Genomic DNA, 13,124 nt, shown 5'->3' with positions numbered 1-13,124 from the left:
TCCTCGGATTCCATGGGTTTTTGTTTTGAAATTCCTTTGCAAAGTAAAATAATCTAAAATAAAGTAGAATCATTTATTTTAAGGGGGAAAGTATAATTCAGTATTTAGAAAATTGGTGGCTCAATAAGACACAATAGTTTAATAGTTCAATATTAAAAGTCTTGATACTGTTTCAAAAGTGTGACATGGGGGCTCTCTTCCTTATATGTTGGTACAATGAAGAACTAACTGGCCACTTTGTATCCTCCTCTTACACTAGGGGGTGCTGTGAGGATGTGTTTGTTTATATGCTTGGATTGGTCACCTGGGTAGAATTACATTTTTAAAAATCTTGAGATAAACATTTCTATTCAAGTACCAAGTATTTAAAGTCCTCTAAGGCAGAGACCATGTGTGATATGGTATCTGGCATAGTGCCATCTTGTAAGGACACAGTAAATATTGCTAATTATAATAGGATCCATCTCTTCATGATGCCGGCTGAAGATAGGTGCTTGAACATAACATTTTTCTTTTCTTTCTTTTTTTTTTTTTTCAGATTAGATTCCAGGCTGGGAGAACCTTAGAGGCTTAGAGGTCACCTGATCCAACTCTTTTCTAAAGCATACATCATCTCTCTCCTAGGAGGATTAGGACAAGATATTACAGGCTCCAGTATTCTCCACTTGTGAATATTCTGTGCCAAAGGACCGCCCCATCTGAAAAGGGACCTGAACAGTCTACTGTCTTCTATTTCTCTGGAAAATGCAATTCTCAGCCTGCCCTCTTCCAGTTCTTGCAGTGTTGAAACTGGCGTACTAGTCTTGGAAGAGGTTCAAATGAATGAGAGGTTGCTGACTTTGGGAAGGTCATGCAGGGTTTTCCAGAGTTTGGGTTTGCATTAAAATGTCACAGTAAGAAAGTGGCACAGCTCGTGCCCTGTGCCAAGGAAAGAAAGGCTGTTGGCCGGTGATGCTGTGTGTACAGCTGCATTTGCATGTCAGGCATTCCAAGGTTGAGGAAGTGTTTAGAGGAAACCACACAACCTTGACTCTTTACTTAGCCTTTCTAAAGTATTGGTGACCTGTGTGGTGGTGGTGAGGAAATGGTCCAGACTAGAAATTAGGAGATCTGGGTGACAGACAGTCTAAAGTTGACCATTAACTCCTTGTTGCATCCTTACCCTCAGTGCTTGTGTTTCTGAGCCAGTATGTCCTTCTTGTGATAAGGAGGTTGAATCTAATTGAGAGCTGGCACAGTGGATATTGCACTGGACTGAGAGTCAGATGACCTGAGGTCCAATTTTGCCTCAGATTCTTACTGGTTGTGTGATTCTGCCTGATTCACTTAACTTCTCTGTGCCTCGGCTTACTGTCTGCAAAATGAGAAGTTTAGACCCAGCAGCCTTCAAGGTTATTTATATCTCTAAATCAGTGATCTTATGATCTTTAATGGGGCACAGTTGAAAGAGTTATGACCAGTGTTTTGGTAGAAGTTGCGAAGAGATAAATTTAGGCTTGAAGTAAGGAAAAACTTCCTAACAATTCTAGCTTTCTGAATGTGGACTATGTTGCCTTAGAAAATAGTGGGTGTCTTATTATTATAGACCTTCAAAAAAAGACTAGATGTTTACTTTTTAAACATATTGTATGGGGATTATTTTAGGTGTATGGGTTGGACTAGATGTTCCACTGAGGGGTGTGTGTGTGTGTGTGTGTGTGTGTGTTGTACGCGCAGACACATAGTAGGAACTTAATAACTTTTGTTGGTTGACAGAGGTACATTGACTCTCTCTCTGATTCTCCTCCATACTTGAATTTTTTCCCCTTTTCATCTGTACCTCAAAGCTTTCCTGGCTTCCTTCAGGGCTTAGTTAAAAATCCCATATCCTGCAAATAGCCTTTCCTTAGCCTCCTTAATGCCAGTGCATTCTCTCTGAGATTCTGTCTAATTTATCCTGAATATCTTGTTTGTACAAAGTTATTTGCATGTTGTTTCTTTTAGACTTGTGAGCAGGAATTGTGTTTTGCCTTAAATTTCCTAGTGCTTAACTCAGTACCTGCTGCATAGCAGGCATTTTATAAAAATGCTTGCTGATTTGACTGCTAATGGTCCAAGTGGAAGAATTCTTACCTGAGATGGCTTTGAGCAATCTAGATATACAACCATATATATCTTCAGTAATTAGATTAAATTAACCAACTCACATTTTGTAATTCCTATTGTTTATTTCTATACTTATGATTGCAGACCTTCTGTTATGAACCACAACCAGATATCAGGATCTACTTATGGAGTGTTGTTGGATGATGAACATATTGTAAAATCTGAGATGCCACATGGCCTACTGAAGGCCAAAGCAATAGGGATGATAGGAAAAGAATTTTTCAAATGGAATCTCCTAACATTCAGGTCAGTATTTGTTTTGTGATATAAAAAGATCAGGCTTAAAAACAAAGCAAAACAAATATGTCCAAAACAAAACAAAACAAAGACCAGCTCCAAATATTAAATGAACTTAAGTGGTCAATGCTGATGTCTAATCACTTTGGGATCAAACACATTGCCTTTCAAAAGAGACACCGTCATGTACAAATCTGTGTTGAGTTCCTTGTATAGAAAACAGCACCTTGAAGGAGTTCTCTCTCTCTCTCTCTCTCTCTCTCTCTCTCTCTCTCTCTCTCTCTCTCTCTCTCTCTCTCTTTCTATCTCTCTCTCTGTTTCTCTCTGTCTCTCCCTTTCTCTCTATGTCTCTATCTATGTCTCTCTCTGCCTCTCTTTCTTTCCATAAAAAACAGGATCATGAGAGTGAGGTCTAGCCAGAAAGGTCTCTGCTTGCCTCATATTCCACATGAACAAATTTCATTAAGGTTCATGCAGGCAAAGGCTTTCTCTTCCACCTTTATGTCACCCAGCTACTTCATAGCCCTGGAAGATTTCAAAGAGAGCACAGCCCCATTGACATGGGAGGTTGTGAGGGCAAACTGTGCTTCTGGCTTATTTCATCTGACAGATTTCCCTGCATATGGATCAAATGTGTCCCTGGGGTGAAGCCTAAGTGCTGAGACAAAGCTCTGTAATAAATATGAAGGAGTATAGAAAAGAAGGTGGTGGTGGTGTAGATAGGAATAGAGGAAAGGAATGAAAGGAAGTTCAGACTACCATGTGTAAATACTGTCTGTCTCTGTACCAGTGTGTATTAACAGACACAGTTCTGGATGGAGATAGGTTGAAAAGGAAAAGGAACACTGCCCACAAGAAAAAAGGTATCCTATCTATACAAGATTCCCTAAAAGGCCACACACTCTGTACAAGAATCCCTAGAAGGTAAGGAAGGATGATAATTGTTTAAAACTGTGTCTACTTATAAGGTCAGAACTGAGTGGAAGGTATCTCACTAGTCAAGATTTAGGTTTCTATCATGAACCTCACCACCACCATTAATGAATTGATTATAACCAAGACTAACATTTCTATAGCACTTGTAAGATTTACAAAACCTCTAATACATTATGTTATTTTGATTTTCAAAACAACCCTATGAGTTGGATATATGAGGTATTAATTCTTCTCCCTCTTTCACCATTTTAGAGATCATGTTTCAGAGAGCTTCATAGATTTAAATCTAAAAAAGACTCATCATTTAGACTCTCATACCCTTATTTTACAGATGCGAAAACAAGGCCTAAAAAATTCCTGATATTAAGTAACTTAAATCAATTAATAAACATTTATTAAGCAACTATTACATGCCAGGTACCATGCATGCTAAGGATATAAAAAAATAAAATAAAACCTACTTTATATTATAATCTACTAAGTGAGACAACTTGTAAATATATAAAAAGTAAGCCATATATAGGATAAGTAGGAAATAATTAAGAGAGAAGGCAGTGGATTTAGGGGGGATTAGTTTGAGGAAGACTTCCTGTTGAAAGTGGAAACTGAAGCAAAACACTGTCTCCCAGAGTTAGTGCTCTTTTCATTTCATTATGAGATTAAGGGATTTTCCCATGGTCACCTAGCTAGTAAATGCTAGGAGTATGATTATAATCCAGGTCTCTCTTTATTTCTGGTCCAATGCTCTTTTTATTACATACATGTTTTACCTAGACTATGTAAGCTTCATGAGGACAGGGGTTACATTCACCTATTTTGTTTGTATTATATCATCATGTAGAGAGACCATGTATGGTAAAATTACAAGATATTGTTATATCAGGCTAGAATAAATGAAGAGATAAAGAGAAGAGGAATTAGGGCTCAGGCAAGAAAAATTAAGTGTACAGCAGAAACTAAATCTGATTATTTTCTTCTCTTTGCTGCAAGTTACCTATGTGATTTTTGTGCAAGTCACTATGATGTTCTTATTAATAATATGAGTTGGCTAGACTAAATATGTGCATTCTATATTTTGGCTTTGATGTCATCAATGGGAACTGAATTAAATAACTCAGACTGCCACTAGTTAAGGAAGCTGGGCCAAAGGCATTGATTAGTAAATTCAGTCATTCATCCACCTTTTAATTCAACAAACATTTACTGAGGGCCTTTTATGTATAAAGCACTGGGCCAGTTGTTTAGAGAGGATGTTAATAGATATAAAAACCAATTTCTGCCCACAAACAACTTACAGTTTAATGGGGAGATATGAGTGGTATAAATGAATTTTGAAATGAGGGAATAGCAATCATTTGGATAAAACATGTATAACATTATTAATATGAAGCATAATTTATCAAGTGCTGTAAAAGAAGTTACATTCAGTCATTCAGTCATTCAACTAACAAATATTGATCAAGAATAGTGGTGGATGGTGTCATGGAGGAAACAGAGATGACCAACACAAGTTTTCAGCCCTCATGAATTTATAATCCAATAGACAAGTATAAATAAAGATTACTTTATACTATAAACCAAACCCTCACACGAAGTACAGAAATAGCTTTTAAAATTGAATTTTAATTAAATTTAGTCAACATATATTAAGGATCTTTTATGAGCTAGGCTCTATGTTGGGTTAGGGATACAAAGCCAAAAAATTAAATATTTTTCTGTTCTCAAGAAGCTTATATTATAGTGTAGGGGTGGAGAGGGAATACAACACATAGACTAATAAATACAAAATATCCAAAGTAATGTATGATAATTTCAATAGAGAAAAAGAACTAATAACTTGGAGAAGCAGGGAAGACCTCATAATAAGTGGGTGGCATTTGATCAGTGCCTTAAAAGAAGTTAGGGATTATAAGGTGCAGCAGAGGGGAGGAAGGACATTCCAGATATGAAGGATATATTTGTGTAGATGGAAAATAGGGAGAACATGTTAGTAAAGAAGTACAAAATACTAGCAAAATATTTGCTAGGCAGCAAATATTTATTTGACATTTGGAAGGGAGTTAGTGCCATATAGAATTTGGAAGAAAGAGTCAGTCTTGCATTCAATACATATTAAATGCCTACTGTTTGCAAAATACTTTATTTAGCTTTGGGGGAAAGAGTTTAGGGCTATACCTTTATATACTCTATATCCATATCGACTACTCCATAGTTGAGCTATAAGGCATAAACACAGATCACTGTGACACATCCTATATTACATGTTACAAAGATGGCCAGGTGGCAATCATGAAGAGGAAATGCAGACACAAATAATCTAAGAAAAACCATGTTGACTCATCACTAGGGCCACAGACAGATCTAACCTTGGAATGAATTAGGGCAGTCTGCCTGCTGAAGAGTTGGAAGCAAATAAATTCCTGAGCCTGGTTCCAGAATTCTGTTTGCCTATATCAGGGATTAGGGAGAGGGAAAGGCAAGGAGTTATGATAAGTCTGAATTTGAATTAAAGAAGGCTTCTTGGAAGAGGTGGTTTTTACTTTGGACATTAAAGGAATTCATTAGGTGAAGAGAGGGAGAGAGGGCATTCCAGGTCATAAAAAATAAGCTTCCAATAGAATTATGTCAATTATTAGGATTGTATTGCAGGGATCATCATGGCTTCCAGATGCTAGCTTTATCCCTGAATCTGAAAACATGAGCTTCTGTTGTAGTCATCCCAAACTTTTTTTCCCAGAGGGCTTTGGTCTTGTTCTTTTCCTTCTCCCAGTTCCTCTTCCCAAGTCCTCATTGCATCGCCAACACAAAGGGCAGAGAAGGGGCCACGAAAGACTCTCTGGCAAGAGCCCTGATCTTCTCACATGCAAATGAAAATCAGCTGTATTCTCCCTTGTGGTTCCATTTGCCAGGGTCAAGGAAGGCATCTTCCGGAGTGAAAGTGCCTTCTCATCCTATGCCAAGGAACTAGGAGTCTCTGTGTTTTATATGCTATGTGTCTTGCATCCTGGGAAATACTGTAATAATTTAATAAGAGGCAGGGGAGGGGAGGGTCGAGTTGCCTGACTATGCCATGCATTCCTCAGAATGAGAAACAGCTCCCTGCTTGTAAATAACAGAGAATCTGGGGGAAGACCAAAATTGGTACCATATCAAGTCATGGAACTTTTATATCAGTTGCAGAATCTGGGTGTTTATTTTTCTTTGCTTGTATTGCAAATTTATAACAAGCTGAGAAAAAAACAGACCTCTTTTTGAGTTGGCCTCTCACTCTCTTCCCAACAATGTCTGGGTTTCCCTAAAAGCTACCAAGCGCTAATTTGAAAAATGTGTTGACGACAAGTGGGAGAGAAGCATACATCCAACACAGAATGCCCTCCCGGGCACATGAAAAGCTCCCAGAAAAGACTGTGAGGGATGAGTGCTAACTGAGCAAAGGGAGAAAGTGGGAAAAGATGCCAAGAAAGCCAGCTCTCAATAGCAACAAACATGGCCTGGCAGAAGTTGGGAAAGAGAATTACAGGCACAAAAAGAATGACAAGAGACATCCCTGATTGCTACCAGCTGCATCCACCCGGGGTTTTTACCTTGGGTTGGGCTGAGGTAGGGATGGGTACCTGATGATGAACTGAGAACATTCTTCAGTTTTGCTCAAGTCAAGCAATAATTTAACTGCCCCTATTCTTGGACAGAAACTCTGAAAAGACACAAGAAAGATTAAGGCACGTGGGAATAAAGACTACTAGTCTTGGATGGAGTCCTGACTCTGCCATGTCTTAGCTGTGCAATGCTAAGCAAGTCCTTTGGTCTGAGCCTTACTTTTATCATCTCTACAACAGGGATAATAAAACTTGGACTATCAGCTTTTAGGGTTGTTCTGAAAAGGAAATTGTTTAAAAAGACAACTGGGCCAGAGGAGGACAATCAGAACTTGAAAGAGGCTTGAGTCCAAGTCTTATGGGTATTAACTAAAGGAACTGGGATTGATGATGTTTGTCTGTTCTTGAAGACGACCATGACATCAGGGAAGTGACACCATGATTTGGATTTAATTGGATTTAAGTGAAGGAAGGCTGTGCCTCACTTCTCTGCCGAGAGCCATGTGGGTTCAGTGTCAAGATAAAAATCAAGAAGACTGGAGATAGCCCTGGGTGCATTGGGAGACCTTGGCTTTTAAAGCTAAGGTCTTCAATTGTCTGAATTTGACTGAGGCTTTACCATTAAAGCTAGGTGGCAATTGAAGCAAAGAGTCTTCTCTTTCACCTAGTCCAAAAAAATCTAAATAAACAAATAAATGAATTTGGGAGGGGAACACTCTCAAGGTTTCTTGCCTAAGTGGAAATGATTGCTATTTACATTCAATCTGAGTCAATCAAGACCCAAATAATGACCAAATAGGACTTGGTCTAGAATCTATTGGTGGTCAATGAGAATCATGTTGGTTTTGGTTTAAGGCATGGTTGTTTTGAAAGAAATCTAACTAGTAAACCTCAAGTTATCTTGGAATGCTTCAGAAGTACAAAAGAAAAGAAGAAACATTTTTTAAAGAGCATCTGTAGGCAGGGTATCATACCCTCTGTGAACAGAGGAAGGAAAGGGAAGAAGAGGAGGGAAAGAAGGAAGGAAAGAGAGGAGGAAAATAAGGAGGGAAGGAATAAAGGAATAAAGGAAGGAAGGAAGGAAAGAAGGAAGGAAGGAAGGAAGGAAGCAAGGAAGGAAGGAAGCAAGGAAGGAAGAAAAAAGGAAGGAAAAAAGAGACGGAGGGAGGGAAGAAGAAAAAAGGAATGAAGGAATCTTTCAGCTTACCAATTCCAGTTTGTAGGCCAGCTTTACTCACAGAGATTGTTGTTTGTCCTTCATTCTTGAAGAGTACCATGATTTCAGAAAGATGATGCCATGACATGCAAATGAGGTAGATTTAAGTGAGGGAGGACTGTGCAAAGTCACCTGCCTCCTTTTCCCCTCTTGAACCATCTGGGTCCAATGAGCATATATAGATCAAGATGACTGGACATAACTCTGGATGAAATGGGAGGCACTGGCCTTTTTAAGCTAATGTCTTCAATAGGCTCAGTTTGACTGAGGCTGCACTCATTCAAGTAATTAAGGCTAGGTAGTGATTGAAGTAGAACTGGGTTAGTTAGGAGGGAAGAAGTCTAAGGAGAAGCATGATAGCTGTATAGAACTGTATGAGGGACTGTCTTATTGAAGGGCCCCAGAGGGCAGGACTGAAATAATGATGGTTGATGGAAGTTGCATAGAGGAAAATTTAAACTTGTATTAAACAAATAAATTGGATAATGATTAGAGAAATCTAAAAGAGTCGGGGACGTCTTTAATAAGAAATTTTGTGACTCCTTCTTGGGGATGTTATAATGGGGCTTTATTTTTCAAGTATAGGATGAACTTGATAATTGCCAAGTTCCCTTCCAACTTAAAAATTTTATGATTTTATGAACTAATAGAATGTCTTTGTAGCTATGGATTGCTATTAGACTTGGAAGGGGATTTAGAGATAAATGAGTATAACCCCCTCATTTGTCCCAGAACTGCCATTTTGTTATCATATTGGGGTACAGTACTATGACTCCTCATTTAAGCATTTTACATTTGAGAAATGAGGGAACTAAGATTTAGACAAGTGAGATGTAGTTACCTGCCTAAGGTCATATAATTTAAAAGTGAAATAGCTTTGCCTGGGGCTCTTGTTCTAAAATAATCTGCTCTTCACATCTGTAGAGTGAGGAGAAATGAGCTTAAATTAAACCCCCTTTGTGTGAAATTTATTTTTTTAGTCCATCTTCTTATAAGAATATAAGCCCCACAAAAGTGAGGACTGTATCATGGCTGATCATTGTTTCTCTATTCTTTAACATAATATCTTATACATTGTGAGTGTTTAATACATGTTTGTAGGACTGAAATGAATTTCTGAAATTTCTCTGTTCATACCAAATTTTGCTAAAAGTTGATTACAAATTATAGATATTATACTGGTTTGAAAAATTTCAGTTGATGTACACCTCATTCTATGATGTCCAACAGAGAAGCAAAGTTGAGTTTTAGGTTGGAATGTGCAGGAATCACTTTAACTGAACTGATTGTTAAAATTTCAGTGTGAGCATTTACCCCCCTTAGAAGTTGGCAAATGCTATAATCATGACTTGATTGATTATTATAGCTTAAGAAAGTGATGGAGAAAGTTAATATATCGATTGAATTTAAAAGTGTTTCCTATGCATTTTTTGAAAGCTGGTTGTTAAATATTTACCAGCATATCATCATTTTCTATAAATTTTATAAGACAAAGCTTGCAGGTAACTCAACATACTCTGATTATTTTAATTTTTTTCCAGGTTCTAAAAAGACAGCATGATGTTGGAGAGAAGGGACAAATATTGAAGTCAGAAAGATCTGCATATATTTCTGAGTGAAATCTAACTTGTATAAGTCAGAACTAATGGGTTGCTTACTTCCCTTGGTAGAGGAAACTCCTTATGTGAGGAAATCATGGATCTGGATATTTCTTCACCCTCAGCACCTCTTATCCTGGCCAATAAAAGGATAGAGTCACAATTTTATCAGAACTGGTCAACTCATTTGAAAGAACTTCTAAAATAAATAGGCAGAAATAATGAAATGCTAAGCAATTGATCTGAAAGTTCCTTCATTTTGTCAATAATGAATAGTAAGGAATAGATTTTTTAAATTTCCTTTGAGAACTGATAAACAAGAAACATCTGAACTACTGTCTGATGAACTTTGGTTAACAAACTGCTAAAGGATATTATTGCATATTTTTATATGGATAATTTTACAAAGTGGGGGAAAGAAGTTTGTGTGGGAAAACTTGGTAAATCCTGCTTAGAAATAGGTGGTGGCTGAACCATTTTAATAACATTTTGTTGAAGCATTTTAAGTCAAATCTTATTAATACTGACCTATAGTTTTTAAAAAATAAACTAGTTTGTCTTTCCTTGATATAGATATTAGGACATTTGTCTCATAAAAAGATTCTGATAGGATTCTTTCTTAATTTTTGAGAAAAAGTTTTTACATGTGAGTAATAACTGCTCTTTAAAAGTTTAAGAAAATTCTCCCATGAAGAGAGGCACTAGATGAGTTTTGTTTTGTCCTTTATGTGTAGATGTGTTGTAACATAATCCTTTGGATAATTTAGTTACTTGAACCCCTTTGGAAACAGAATCTAAGACAAGGTGACCTTATCCTGAATACTTACCTGTAAGGAGTAGAACCATCAAGTTCCAGCATGCTTAATTGCCTGACTTGGTTGAGGAGCAGCCAACAGTCCTCCAGGAGATGTGCAGTCTTGCAGAGCTATTCTTCTAGGAAAAACACAATGAGAATTCTCAGTTACCTATCATTTCTCTAAACAAAAGAAAAGAGGAGCCTCATCTCAATGCACCATACAACTTTAGATAATTCTAATTAAAGGTACCAGTTATCATCTGAATAGCCTTCAGATTGTTTTCCTTTGTTTCCTGAATGTTGAATCACAAATACTGTCTTCTCTTAGCTAAGGGAGATATGTTGGCACTTTAGAAGTTGGCCAAGGTCATCCATCTACTAATCTTTGCATCTTTTCCTCTAGACAGGACACTGCAGCAATACAGAAAACTCAGAAAAGGAGAAACTCCTGTGTTAGAAGACTCTTGTCTTAAACACAGTCTCTGGGTAATTTGATAGTGGATTTCAAGGCAATTTTTCAGTCTCATTCTGAGTATGGGGATATCCCCCATTTGATGTAATAATGGATTTTGGAAGGGTTACATGTAAATCAAAGAATTTAAAATTGGCTTGGGAAGATCACTCTTTTAAAGCAAATGCTAGGGGATCATTTTATAAAATAAAGACTCCTTTTACAATGTGAATTTATGATTTGAAAGTTTGGGTTTTTTTGTTGAGTTTTCTTAAAGGAAGACACAAGTATATTTAACCATAATTCTTGCATGTTTCAAGCATTCAAATTGCTTAAGTGTATATCTTTAATAGTAACAATTTTACTCATTATGAACTTGCTAATATTATTTTGCACTTATTTAGAACTCTTTTATGTTTCAAAGTAAGGGTTTGTGCCTGACAACTTTTATTGTTCCTACCAAATCTTATAATTTTATAATTCTAGTGTATTTACCATTTAAATTAATTAGCTCTGCTTAGACACTTCTCACTATTTGGAAATGTATATTCATTAAGTTCTTATTATCTTTTGAATGAATGGATGAATTAATTTTATGGGATTAAAGTCTCAAGAAACTCATGTACCTTTCCACTATGTCCTACTCTATGATATATATATATATATATATATATATATATATATATATATATACACATATATACACACATATAATCTCAACCTCTTTTCAGAAGAAGAGAACTATATATTTCATAGTTACAGCACTTTTGGTTAGTTGTTATACTTTATTCTCCAAGAAGACCAAAATGACATCAATATTTTGAGGTCAAGGTATGGTGTGTTCAACTGTGACTGATTAGACCAATTTGAGTTCAAAAAGCTCTACCTTGGTTTAGGTACAAATAGCCTGTATGAACATAGGGTGTGGACATTTCTCTAAATGTCCTCATCTCACTTTTCTTTTGAGCTTAATAGATCGATGACCTCAGCCATCTTCTAATTCTGTTTTGCTCAGAATACAGTGTCTTTTTTGATGTAGGTCAAGCTTGATGGTCTTTAGCTAGTATCTCTAATGTCTCATAATCAATTCCAAAGTTCTTCAGAGAAACTTTGAGAGTATCCTTGTAGCACTTCTTTTGACCTCCAAGTGAGTACTTGCCTTGAGTTATCCATAAAATTGTCTTTTAAGCACACATACTTTTGGCATTCAAACTATATGGCTAATTCATTGAAGTTGTACTCTCTGTAGTATTTGAATGCTTGGCAATTCAACTCAAGAAAGGATCTCAGTGTCCAGTATCTTATTTTGCAGGTAACTGGCAGAATCTTCCTAAGACAATTCATATGAAAGTGATTCAGTTTCTTGGAATGATACTAGTAGACTGTTCAGCTCTGTACACTTTCAGTTTCGTATCTCTTCTCTCCCACACTTTTCTTCAGTGGCTCTCCAACACTGAGCTAGCTCTGGCAACTTATGTGTCAACCTTATCTATACGCATCCCTGGTAAGTATGCTGCCAAGATAAGTGAAATTATTTACAATATTCAAAACCTCTCCATTCACAGTACCTGATGGCTCCATTTATGGATGGTGTGGTATTGGCTGGTGTTTCTTTTCTGGGTATTAATTGTTAGGCCAAAATTAGCAAAAAAACCCAAAAAACAAAAAAAAACCCCACAGAATTGATTCATACTTTACAGCATTTAAGCCTTAGAAGCAGTATAGAGTACACTATCATCTGAGAACAAAAAGCCATGCATCAACTTTCCCTCTGTCTTAGTCTTGGCTTATAGCTCTTTCAAGTTAAAAAATTAATTGTTAGAGTGGTTGCTGATCTTGATGCTTTTTCTGCCCTCATTGAAAATATTTGACAACAGTGCTGAAAACACCATGCTAAAAAGCATGGGAGGAAGCACACATCCCTGCTTCATTCCACTGGTAAGTGGGAAAACACAAAAGCATCATCCATTATTCAGAACACACGCAACTATGCCATCATGAAACTGACACAGCACTACTTAAAGGTGGATAAAGAGATTGTACAGTTATTCTTAGTCAAAGAATTCTACAACATAATATTTGGTAGGGACCTTAGTGTCTATTTAATCCAACACACACATGAAAAGAATCCCTACCGCATTATGCCTGA

Source organism: Sarcophilus harrisii, chromosome 1 (genome assembly GCF_902635505.1).
Source record: "Sarcophilus harrisii chromosome 1, mSarHar1.11, whole genome shotgun sequence".
NCBI classification, from domain to species: domain Eukaryota; kingdom Metazoa; phylum Chordata; class Mammalia; order Dasyuromorphia; family Dasyuridae; genus Sarcophilus; species Sarcophilus harrisii.
The sequence above is the reverse complement of the archived record's forward strand: the minus strand, read 5'-3'. Positions refer to the sequence as shown.